Raw genomic sequence first — 12,672 nt, 5'->3', positions numbered from 1 at the left:
CCCCAGTCCCGAGGGAGCCTCGCGGCCTCTCCGGCTGCCCCGGATGGCCCTTTCAGACGTGCACCTGCCCTGTCCCAGGACTCCCGGAAACGCCAGCGTGCCCGTAGCGCTCCTCCCAGCCTTAGAAAGCCCCGGCGGTGTGTCTGGCACAGAACCTTCCCACGCATACGCGAGAGACTCCAACCCCCTTCTTGTTTTCCCGAAAGGTACCTTCTTTGCTTAGATGCCTCCATCTGAGTCGTTCTCCATTCCTTCAGGTTTTGCTCGGAGATGTAATTTGCAAGGGACTTTTTATCCAGAGGGCTGCAGGGCAGGGAATGGAAAGGTTTTGCTTGTGAGACTAGCGGCGCACGGTTATGATTGTTTACTCAGAAATAAGGCCCATGGTGTTCAATTGGGCTTACTCTCCTGTAAGTGTACAACTTTTACTTCAAATACTTCTAGGCATTGTTGAGCAAGTCTGAAGGTGAATTGTGAAATGGAAGAGCACAGGAAAGCTGTCTTCCCCCTCCCCTCCAAGTTGCCCATTGGACCAGCTTAAAACTTATGGTTTCTAGTAGTGGTGATCTCAAAGGGTAGAACAAGGTCTCTCCATGCACCTGCTGCCAGTGACGCTTGGAATTAAAGCAGAAACCTCTTGTATGCCAAGCCACTGAATGAAGGAATTGGGGAAAGAAGGTCCATCTGTGTTTTCTCAAGGGGTCTGTTTTTATTGAGGTATGCATACTCTTAGCCTGACCTGTCTCACTCTGAAAGCTGAGGTGGAGTAGCTAAGATATGGAACTTGGACAAGGCAGAGCAGAAGTGGATTCAGATCCCTGTTTAGTGTTCTCTTTTGCGGCTGACAGACAGGCGAGAGCCGAGGCAGGGATATGGAGGCAAGCAGGCAGAAGCGAAGGCTGCAATAGCAAGCCTTATGAGAGCTGTTGAACCAACAAAGTTGCCAAGCTTCTTCTATAGGACCCTGGGATCCCTGCCCTCTCTGTTGACCTGGTTAAAGTTCCAGCTTCTGTCAAGAGCTGCAACACCTCACCTCCTTCCTGGGAAAGACTGGAAAGCAGAATGTGTTCATTCATGGGGTCCCTGTCTCTGCCCTGGTCCTCCTCCATCTCTGATCCTGAGGTTCAGGGCTCCTGGTCATTGGAAAGTGGTGATAGGATGCAGGGCTTTCCAGGTGGTTCTCGGCTGTCTGGCTAACTTGGGGTGGGGTCCACAACTGGCTGCTGTGACAGGGTCATGGGGTCTGCCTGCAGAGGGCTCAGGGGACTGCGCCTCAGAGGTATCAGGGCCTGAGAGGGACTCCTCCTCATCTGAAGAATCTGTCCAGGAGGAACTGGGGAAAACCAGGAAACTTGGCCATGAAGCTCACTGGGTGATCTTGGGCCAGTTGGCAACATTCAGTCTAACGTATCTGTCACAAGGTGAGAGAGCACTATTGTGAACTATTTGGAGGATGACTGGAGTAAAAAGAACAGGGGAGAAGATTAAACACCCATTTCTAGCAGGTCTCGAAAGTACTATGAGTGTCATATAATAAGGTTGGATTCTCAGGGCTCAGGGGTCCCTGCTGGTGTGGGCTGAGAAGAAGATCATCTAAAACCAAGGAAGTCTGCGTACAGCTGTCAGAACTAGAGCTCTCTTGTGATGTTGTCAGCAGTGAGTATGCTATGTGCCTGGCTCCAAACATAAGGGGACGGGGGCACAGCCATATATTGCACTACCCTTTCTTGCAGTTCAGCAGAAATATTGTGGTAGTAAAGGTAAAGGTTCCCTTGCTCGAAAGCCAGTCGAGTCCGACTCTAGGGTTGCGGTGCTCATCTCTGTTTCAAAGCCAAAGAGCCAGCGCTGTCCGAAGTCGTTTCCGTGGTCATGTGGCCGGCATGACTAAACACCAAGGCGCACGGAACGCTATTACCTTCCCACCAAAGTGGTCCCTATTTATCTACTTGCAATTTCTTGCTTTCGAACTGCTAGGTTGGCAGGAGCTGGAACTAGAGATGGGAGCTCACTCCGTCATGCGACACACTCGCTGCAGTTCAGCGTCTTAACCACTTGAGCCACTGCAGTGGTGTCAAAATATACCTTCCTGTCCTCACAGAAAACCTGGGACTGCAGCTCAACAGTCCCACCATTCACTGTGGTGGTCTTACCTGGGCACTGTGGATGCTGCTGTAAAGGGCACTGTTAAGTTCCAGACCAGGGCCCGGAGAGGGAATTGCTCACGGTGAGAAGGCCATCAGCTGCACTTTCACTCCTATGCAAATGGCGCTCCAGTTACCAGTTAGTTGGTAGTAATATTTAGGCATGCAGTGTTGCCTGATAGGGTGTTCAAATCAGAATGCGGAGGGCTCATTCTCCGGCAAACAAACATAACCTCTTTGCCTCTCACAAAAAAGTATAGTTTGCCTCATTCAGCATTTTGCATTGATTGTGCCCTTGCTGTACCTGCCCCAGGGAGAAATTTGCCAGTGCAGCACCTTTCTTGGCACGACAATTCTGTAAAAAGTCAAAGCAAGGATGCCTAAGTCAGGGTAATGAGAGAAGGCTGCTGCTTTGTTTTGCAGTGAGTTGAAATCTCCAACAGAAAATGTATACTTGATCAAAGAGATAGGTAGGATGTTCTAATTAGAGTCAGTGTTCCTTGGCAAGGAGACAAAGACAAAAGAGAGCTGTGACTGCTGCAGCAGAGGGGATTGGAGCGGTTTCTGCCACCACTTGAAAATGCTAGCTGCGGAGAACCTGGATGTGGGTCTTGTGGCCACCTCATATCCATCTCCTGACGTTCATGTCTGAATTAAGAATGTGCCAATCCAGCCAAACAGTGAATCACAAATATTCTTTTTAACATGATGGGACAGGGAAAGAGTAGCACACAGTGTGGGATTTGGTGCCTAGTGCAAGCAGGGAGAGCAGTAAATAGAAAACAGGTAAATGAAAATGTGTGTAAGCTTATGGAGAAACTTCTACAGGGCAAGAAAGGCTCATGTTAATCAGAGTTATCTTGACTGGTTATCCTTCCTGACAGGCAGGAAGTATGACCAAACATTGCTGAGTGACACTTGAAATGATAAAGGCTCCTGCGCCCTGAAGTCCAATCTTGTTATGACTGTGTTATTCTTGGAGACAGCTCATCTTATTCCCAGGGCTGATTTATAGAAGCAGCAGCTCTGATCATAATTGCTTGACATCCTTTGATACCAATTTACTTAGATCTAGGATGACCATCAGAACAATCATTCTAGGACTGTCAATTATGCATTCTTTGACTGTCCAGCACTGAAGATGATGAATGATTCTGTTCATTGCTGCAAGTACAGGCTCAGTGCCATTTTTTTTTTAAAAAGGCTAGAAATGACTGTCTTATGTATTCTTAGGAGACACTGCTTGGGTTCAGAAACGAGCAAGCCATAGATGCAGGCCACAATTTGCCTGTGGGCTATAATGGCAAACTGTGGTTCTGCTGATAAAATCTCAGATCAGAAGAAGTGTGTGTGTGTGTGGGGGGGGAGTACACAACCTCCAAGGATCTCTCATGCTTGTTTATGTCGTGGCAAGCGATGGTTTGCTGTTGCACCTGAACTAAGTCACCATGGTCTCCAAACAATGAATTATGGGCCAAAAGTGCACCTTTCTGTATAAACTGATCTTTTGTGATTAGTCAGGTTTCACATGAAGTATGAGCGTTTACTGTTGGCCTAACTGGGGCATTATGTGCCAAATGCCAAGGTATGGTGTATCTTCTTTTCTTGCAACTTGAAACCATTTTCTTACAAGTGAAGCAGTACCATGGTCTGACACAGTTTCAGGGCTTGGATTCAACCTGTGGGCTGCTTTGGGTACTCCTGTCTTTGTGTGCATTGATGGCTGTAGAAAAATTGCAAATGATTGCTGATTATGGACAATTGTACAAAAATTGTGCTTTGTTTCCTGTTTATATAGGAATATTGGGCCATCTGTGTCTCTGCTTGAGCTATATCAATCTCTTCTCTTTGTTCTTCATTCTCCCTCTCCTTGGCTATCTTCTTTAAAAACCTTAAACAACAAGTAAGAAAATGGTGTCAGTGCGACTCATCTTAGGTTGGCCCCTGTTCCATCTGGAAAACAAGCATAGGAGAAATATCCTATTTTGCTGAGGCAACTAATCCTCCTTGATTTCATTCAGCATTTTAATATTTTGTTTGTATGGCTTCTCAAAGTCGTGTCATGGCAGTGAAATTATTTAACATTCAAATTATATATATAGTTTGGCCAGTAAATCTGTTACATTATCATGCTGTTAAAACAATGTCATGCAATACAAGCTGAAGGTAGTTTGTATCTACAAAAATTGGATGTCCTGGCAATTTATTGCCCTTTCAGCATACTTTCTCCTCAGCTTCTGTGCAACCACCATAAAATTTGGCAATCTCATACATAATATTTGTCTTGGTTACATAAGAGGTATACAAGTTTAGATTGCTGATCTGTATTTATCATACCAGCAAACCATTTAACTGCAAACCTCTTCTTTGGTTCCATGTATGCAGGACAATAGACCTTTGAGGCTTTTAATGGCTTTGGGTTGGGGGTATGTCAAAAAGTGTCTCCTCCTGTACTGTTCAACCTGAAAGTTAGGATCGTCTTCTCAAGCCGTGCTCTCTATCTCCCAGTCTGCAGGGGGAGGCAGGTAACCACTGCTAATCGGCCTTTTTCAGTGACGGGCACCTTGCCTTTGGAATGTCGTCCCTCTCAAGACTTGCCTGGCACTGCTCTTACTCTACTTTAGGCACCAGCCCCAAACATTCCTTTTCATACAGGCTTTTAACTGAAGCAGTTCCATCTTTTTAAAGCTGTCTTTATGGTCTGCTTCTAGCCTGAGGACAGTCATATAGACATCGGATTAAGTTGACAAATGTTTTTGCCATGTGTTTTCTGCCGGTTTATTTTTTATGCTGTGGTTTTATGATTTCATTGTATTTTGTGAGCTGTCTTGAGCAGGTCTTCGGAGAGGCAGCTTATAGATTTCCCAAATAAATAAATCAAGAAAACCGATGCAATACTGACACAGGTCCTCAATTGGCTGTGCTCTACAGATAAATAATTGTTAGTAGCATCCATTGAGAAGATGCACTGCATGGCTTTGCAGCCTTAATGCCAAGCAGGCCTTGCAGAAGGAGCTAAGCAAAAAATCATGAACAGTATTAATACATGTGTTACTTTGGCATGCTGGCTATAGAACTCTCCAAGCTTGTTTTGCAGATGCCTTCAAAGCTGGACTGTTATGAGGATCTAACTAAGGCACCCATATCCTACTTCAAACTGGAGCATCCAGGTATTCTCTGCTTTGGATCTTAATCCTCCTTTCAGCTTGCATCCCTCTTTGCCTGTTGCAGGGGCAGTCTGGTTGTATCAGATGCATTCCTCAGGTTCTAGGTACCATTCACCTGGCTGAAAGACATGGATCTTGTGTGAGTGGAAGTATCTAGCACTGGAGGAACACACTCTGCAGTGGAGGGACCACCTCTGCAATGGAAAGGAAATGTGGATTAGGATCCAAGCCCAAGTTTTTATTCAGGAATACCTAGCTTCTTCCTAGATGCTGAGAGGTACAGGCTCATCCAACCCTAATGCATGAAGACGAGTGGTCATGACTCCTCAAAATTTAAAAGAAATAGAACCCAAAAGCAACATGGCAGGTGCTAGGAGTGTTGATTAGTCTTGCTGTCATTGACGTTTAAAAAAGAATGGCTGCATTGATGTCTGGCAGTGCAGGAGTGCAAAGCTAAAGTTGAAAAGCTAAACCAGACATTTTCAGCTTGTCATGTACAGGAAAAGCATTGTGGTTGGTGTCATTGATTGCTGTTGGAGTTTCAAGTTGCTTACACTTCAGTCATTACAGAGTTAAGTGTTGTTTGTTAGGAAACAGGATGTTACGTTACATAATGTATTCTATGGTGGGAAAGTTTGTGGGAGTTGTTTAGCCTAATGAAGTGACCTGTAACCTTTGTATTGGTCAACTAACAACTTTCTTGTGGAAATGCTTTGATCTAGCATTAATGTATTCACAAGTTTTATGGCTCTTTGTGTGAAGCAGACAGGACGCTCCCTCTAGAAGCCGGCAGATAGATAGAAAGATGTAGCTGTTAGCATTTAGTACTGAAAGTAACTGCAAGTATGTAACCTTTTCATTTTATTTCTTTTATCCAAAGTACCTTACACATGCTTTATTTTGTTTTGTAGTAAAGATATTTTTCTTTTACTAATGTGACTCTTGTGTTTGCAAAACGACCATCGATCTTGAATCTCAGAATCCCAACAATTGCCCATGAATCACAACCAGAGTTTATACTGCAGTCACAATAGTAATGATTGCACTTTTGAGCAGGGTAGGAAGGGAAAATATCCCATCCCTCCGCCACCCAGCACTAAATACTGCAATCCTGGTACTTGGAAAATGTGCTTCTCTTGCAGAAATGCCATAACCTTGATGGAAGATGTACAGAGTGTACAGTCCAGCTTTGGAACAAATCTGCATTTATTGCACAAAAACCCTGCTCACATAAGAAGGCCCTCCAGTTGTGAAAGACAGTTGCTGTTGTCCCAACCAAACTCTTGGATTAAGATAACAGACCCCAGAAGCATGTTGTTTTATATTCTGCTACCATCCGCATTGCCTTCATTTTAGTAAAGCAAGCTGTTAGGAGTGTCCTGTTGTAAAGATAGATCCAGATGGTCAGCCGTGTTGGTCTGAAGCAGTAGAACAAATTTAGAGTCCATTGGCACCTTTAAGACCAACAAAGGTGTATTCAAGGTATGAGCCTTTGTGTTCATCCACACTTTATCAAATAAATTAGAATGGCTTTGAAACTTCCCTGCCATTCTAATGTATTATTATTATTATTATTATTATTATTAGTAGTAGTAGTAGTAGTATTTATTGCATTTTTACCCCGGCCTCCCTGCGAACGGGCTCAGGGCGGCTTACATGAAGGCACAAGCCCATACATAAAAACAATATAAAACATTAAAAGCTGTTAAATCACAACAAAGACAAATAAAGTGCTCCATGCAGCAAGATGGTCTCTGAAAATGGTATCAATCATTTCATTAAGGCGAAATTGTCCTGTCGATGGTCCAAGCCAGTCCAGCAGCATCAGTGCCATGCAGAATTGTATGGCAGTTCTTCCGGGGACCACTCCCAACCCCATTGTTCCAATGATGGTAATAATAGAGGTGGCAGAGGTGGCGGCCCCTATATAAAAGCCTGGCGGAAGAGCTCCGTCTTGCAGGCCCTGCGGAACTGCATAATGTATTTGATATGTATTCGAATTATGTATTATGCATTACTGCATTATGGATTCGATAAAGTGTGCATGCACATGAAAGATCATACCTTGAATAAATCTTTGTTGGTCTTAAAGGTGCCACTGGATTCTAAATTTGTTCTACTGTTGTAAAGAGTCAGCTCAAACTCTCTGGGTAGCCAGCAGCAGCAAGAGGAGAAGTAGTACAATAACCGCTCAGAGGCTGTTTTATTGTGGCCCAGGCAACAGCTTTCTAACCTCATCACATGCATGAAAAGGGCCAAGCTATTTATAATGAATCCTCAAGGAAGCCTAGATTATAAATGTTTTCTCTCTCCTTTAGCCTCAAGGTGATCACAAAGACTGGGAGGGGGGGGGAGGTGACTTTTCATAGCCTTTTTAAGCATCTGTAGGAACATGATTCCTAGTGATTTAGAGTTTCCCCTCAAATTGTTCTCCCCGAAAGATGCTTTAATATCACAGTGTCTGCTTTGGGTTTCCATGACAACACTGAGCAGTGCAGACATGCCTGCTTGCATTAGCCTGTTAGCTATGATGGTGTGGCCTGTGGTGAGGAGCCAGGATGACAAGCAGTTGTAGGATATGAAGCAGGATCAGGGCCTTTACCTCCTTGATGAATGTGTACATTTAAATCTAGAGCTTAGCATTTGGATCATTTCGTAGTACAAGGTACATAGTACAATAGTACAATGAGAAAGCAAATGAATCCTCCTCTACTCAGCTGTCCTAGGCCATCGTGGTAGCTCATTTTCTTCAGTAGCAGCACCAAACTTGAGAAACCTTCAGGAGAGGCTGCTGAGATAAGAGTGATTTCTTCAAACACTTGCAGTCACTTTACTGCAAGATATCTTTGGAAAAACAGGTTCTGATTATTCGTGATGAGTGCTCAAGTCTGAGGAGGACAAGAAACTGTACAATGAAAAATGCCTGCATCAGGAATGGCTGCATATTTATATTTTTATGATTTAAAATGTGCTGATACTTCTGGTTTTTTAAAAATAAAAAGTGGTCTACAACATCCATTTAGAACAATAAAACCAGCAAGATAAAGTTTAGTATAAATACAGTAAAATCATTTTTTTTAAATGCAGTGATAAAAAGACCTGAAATGGATAAAAGTAGATTAAAGTGGCAACACTTTCATTTTAAGCCAGCTATAAACAGCAGAAAAATGAGCGGAGAGAATCCAGGGCTGTACCGTGGTTTAAAACCAGCGGTAAAAATAGCCAGGCTACCAGCAGAAATAAAATAGTGAGCAACTTAGTGAAAGGCTTGGGAGAATTAAAGTGTCTTTATAAAGGTAAAGGTTCCCTTACTCGAAAGCCAGTCGAATCCGACTCTAGGGTTGCGGTGCTCATCTCCGTTTCAAAGCCAAAGAGCCAGCACTGTCCGAAGACATTTCCGTGGTCATGTGGCCGGCATGACTAAACACCAAGGCGCACGTAACGCTGTTCCCTTCCCACCAAAGTGGTCCCTGTTTATCTACTTGCAATTTCTTGCTTCCGAACTGCTAGGTTGGCAGGAGCTGGAACTAGAGATGGGAGCTCATTCTGTCATGTGGCAACTCGGGGGTCTCGAACTGCTGAACTAGTGGCCTTCCACAGCCTGCAGTTCAGCGTCTTAACCACTTGAGCCACCGCAGCTTTTGCCTTTGCCTGATACCTAAATGGCTAATAGGTTCAGTGCCCGATAAAATTCTGTGGGATGGGAGTCACAGAGTCTTAGGATCAGTACTGTCCCTGATGCTTGCCCACCTTGTTTATAATAGCAAGCCCTCTGGAACTGAGGTCTGATATCTGCAAAGAAGGACTTGCTAGTATTTTATTTGGACAAGGAAAGAACTCAACCCTGACTGGAACTGAATTCTTAAGGTCCTCTGTCCTGTTTGCCATTTTCACAGTCTTGGAATCAGTACAGCCTAAATGCCAACTCTTCTGTTTTCTTGTAAACTGAGACTTCCCAGAGCCATGCATTGATTGTGGTCTAATTCTTCCACTCCTATTCGTTTGAACACCAGTAAAACTTTGCTTCTAATGGCATAGTCAGGGAGGCTATTGAAGCCTAACGAGTGTGTATGTCAAAATTTGCCTCCCGTCTTACTAGATGCTGCCATCTAGTGACCAGAAGTTGAATGTCACTGTTTTGTTTTGTCTCCTGTTCTGTTTCAGCTAAACTGGCTGTGAGGAATATTCTGTGTGGAAAAATAAGATCTGGGTTCTTGAGTGACCTCACTAAGGCTTGACTTAAATGTGTGACATTGTGTATTCCCATTTAAACTGGGCCTTCAACCTGCTACACATGTACTGTTAGTGTGTCAAGAATCCATAGCCTAGGCCAGTGGTGCACAGTGTTGCTAATTTTGCACATGAAGTTATTGTTGTATATGAGTTTGCAAGTGTTACATGCCAACAAAGGTGATTGGATTGGATTGGAATTGGATTGTCATTACATGCATAGTGGCTCAACTTAAACAAGGGGCAGAGTGAATGCAGCTTGGCACAGGTAAGTTTTTCTTGCCTACCAGCATCACATATAAATCAGGCCTTAGTAGTACCCTGCCCCTTAGTTTCTGTAGCTGATCTACAGCAGCAGTGATTCTTGAAAGGTGTGCATACATCTCAATCATTTATTATTTTTTAACCTTTTTTATCTTGACTTTCTGCCCTCACAAGGGCCACTAAGGTGGCTAACAAATTAAAACATACACATTTCAAAACCTTTAACACCAACCCCCCAGACACAATATGTCATTAAACCATTAAAACGAATACATGCAAAAACAACAATTAAAATCTCGGGCAGAGAAGGGGGTTCACTGAGGGAATGTGAAATTAAACAAAAAAGGCTTCACCCGCTGGTGGAAGATGGCAACAGAAGGGGACAGACAAATCACCCTATAACTTTCAGTGCACTGAGAGAAGGTGGTGACCCTCTCCTTGCCATTCACTATTAGAGGCCCATGCGCCACCTTTGGTCAAGGAGCTGGCAGACTTATTTCTGGACACTCCCCCCCACCCCAATCTGCAGAATATTATTTTTGTAATCTCTGATTTACTCATATAGCTGTCTGTTGTATTCTGCACATGAATTTTTGCTTCTGTGCACTGCCAGAGAAATTCTTAGTTTTTCGTCAGTTGTGCAGTAAATAGAACATTGGGTTTGGTTGTACCATTGAGACCACACAAACACGGGGGGAATTTGGATTGGATCGGATCTGCAGCCCTGGGGTGAGGGCTTTTAACTCTTTATTTCTTGATTGTGGACCTGTTAGAAATCTCCTGTTGGATCTCCTGTAGTAAGGAAAAAAGTGTACCTGTCATTTTCCCCCACTATCATCCCTAATGGCAGTTCTGGGGATAATTTCTATCATGGAAATAGTAGTCAGGGGAAAGGATTAACCATGGCCTCAGTCCAAATTGCTTCACCTGCCAGACCTCACATCATTAAGGAAAATGCTATGAGACCTGATTATGGATCATATAAAATGCAGCTGTGAATAATGCTTTCTTCTTCTTTCACTATTCAGAAGATGGCTCCCTACTCTGACACTTTTGATCTGATCACATGAATCCATGCCATGGTCACCTTGAGGCCTAGTCTACTGTAATGTACTCCCACACTACTATCATTCCCCAGAACGTGTAAAAGGGAGTTGTTCAGCAGCACACTTTTATAAAGGGAGTAAGGTTGCACTGGTTATTTTGTGTCTTGTTTTTACTGCATTCGTTTCCAATTTTGTGATCCAGTCTTATTGCATTGTTTACATTGTTTTATTGATTTTTTAAAAAAATCTCCCTGGAATCTCAGCAAGAAAGGTCAACTGTAAATACAGTAAATAAATGTAGCTTGGCACTGAAACACAGGCCCAATTTCTTCCCATTTTCATGTGACTTGGGGCAAGACTGACTCCTTCACTTAAAATTATGACTGTTTCGTGTGATTTGGGGCAAGACTGACTCCTTCACCTGTTTTTTACAGTGCTCTAAGGATTTGGGGGGGGGGGGCAACAGTGGGAGGGCTTCTAGTGTCCTGGCCCCACTGCTGGACCTCCTGATGTCACCTGGTATTTTTGGCCACTGTATGACGGAGTGTTAGACTGGATGGGCCACTGGCCTGATCCAACATTGGCTTCTCCTATTTTCTTATGAACTCAGTGTAGCGTATATGGTTCTCCCCTTCTCCAGTCTTTGCCACAACAACCGTTCGGGGCAGATTATATCCAAGGGCACTTAACCAGTTGCATGATTTGAACTCAGGTCTCCCAAGTCTCCTCCCATATTATGCAGCCTGCCAGTTAAGATCCTCTTCTCAAGCCCTGCTTTCTGTGCACCTGCCTGTAGAAGTAAGGCAAGCAGTGACCAGAGACCAGAGACAGGGCTTTTTGTGGTGGTCGCACCTTGCTTTTGGAAAGCTCTTCCTATATAGGCTCACCTGGTACTTTTTTTTTTTTGGCCCAGGCTCTTTTGAGATGTTTTATGGTTTTCTCCTAGCCTAGGGACCATTTTATCATTATCATTTTATAGACAGTTCCATTTTATGTGCTGTTATTCCCTGGGTTGCTTTTATTGGCAAGGCTTTTTTTTTTTTTTTTGCCGTGTAGGATTTTTTAAATTGATATGACTTGTTTTTACTGTTTTGTTGTTGTAAGCTAACTTAGGCAGATCTGGAGAGGAGCAAAGCAAGTGTTCCAAATGAGTAAGTGCAATACTGTAATCACTACATCACGTAATGATTGCAGTCGTAAACCAAAAAGATCAACTGTACACCAGAGGCTCAGAATAAAATTTGAGATGAAGGGCTGAGAAAATAAGAAGCAAACCTCTAATAGTAGTACAGGTGGGAAATAATGGGGAAATTGTTGAGCACTTTGATAGATCTGAAGAAGCTGATAGCAGCAAGATTTAGCAAAAGATGGACTAAATCTGAAATGAAAAAGAAGAGTCTGACAATCCCCAGGCTGTGTTCAGGTTGTGGAGAGAGAAGAAGAATATTATCAGCTGCTGAGGAAAGAGAAAAAAGTAGGAAGGAAAAATAACTTCATTTCTGGATGTATTAATAAAGTAACCCAAATGTCTATTAAGATATGGTGTAAAGACATTTGGGAATTGGGCAGGGGGCATGCAGAGGTTGAGTTCAGAAGTGGAGGAATAAAATGGGGGGACATCAGCACAAAAATTAAAATGAAGGTTGCAGTGTAAAGAATAGACCTCAACTAGAATTTTCCATTATGACCCTTGGTAGAGTTTTCCCTGCTTTGTGACCCAGAGTGTATATCACCAGAAAATACTTCTAGCAGAGGTCTGGATGTCTGCCCAGGACTCAAATCCTATTAAATGGGATTGCATTTTTGACTGGACCAACATTGACC

At 43.4% G+C, this 12,672-nt stretch overlaps 1 long non-coding RNA gene across 1 annotated transcript in view; it reads left to right on the top strand.

Annotated features, from left to right (window-relative positions):
- The first annotated feature begins 15 nt into the window (after window positions 1-15).
- The window catches only part of LOC107108154, a 15,906-nt gene continuing 3,249 nt past the window's right edge, over window positions 16-12,672 (top strand). The window contains exon 1 of the long non-coding RNA XR_001482423.1: window positions 16-206. This is a non-coding gene — a long non-coding RNA (uncharacterized LOC107108154). The remainder of the gene's footprint in view (window positions 207-12,672) is intronic.

Source organism: Gekko japonicus, unplaced genomic scaffold (genome assembly GCF_001447785.1).
Source record: "Gekko japonicus isolate JY-2015 unplaced genomic scaffold, Gekko_japonicus_V1.1 scaffold1312, whole genome shotgun sequence".
In the NCBI taxonomy this organism is placed as follows: domain Eukaryota; kingdom Metazoa; phylum Chordata; class Lepidosauria; order Squamata; family Gekkonidae; genus Gekko; species Gekko japonicus.
Note: the sequence above shows the minus strand (reverse complement) of the source record. Positions and strands in the feature narration are given on the sequence as shown.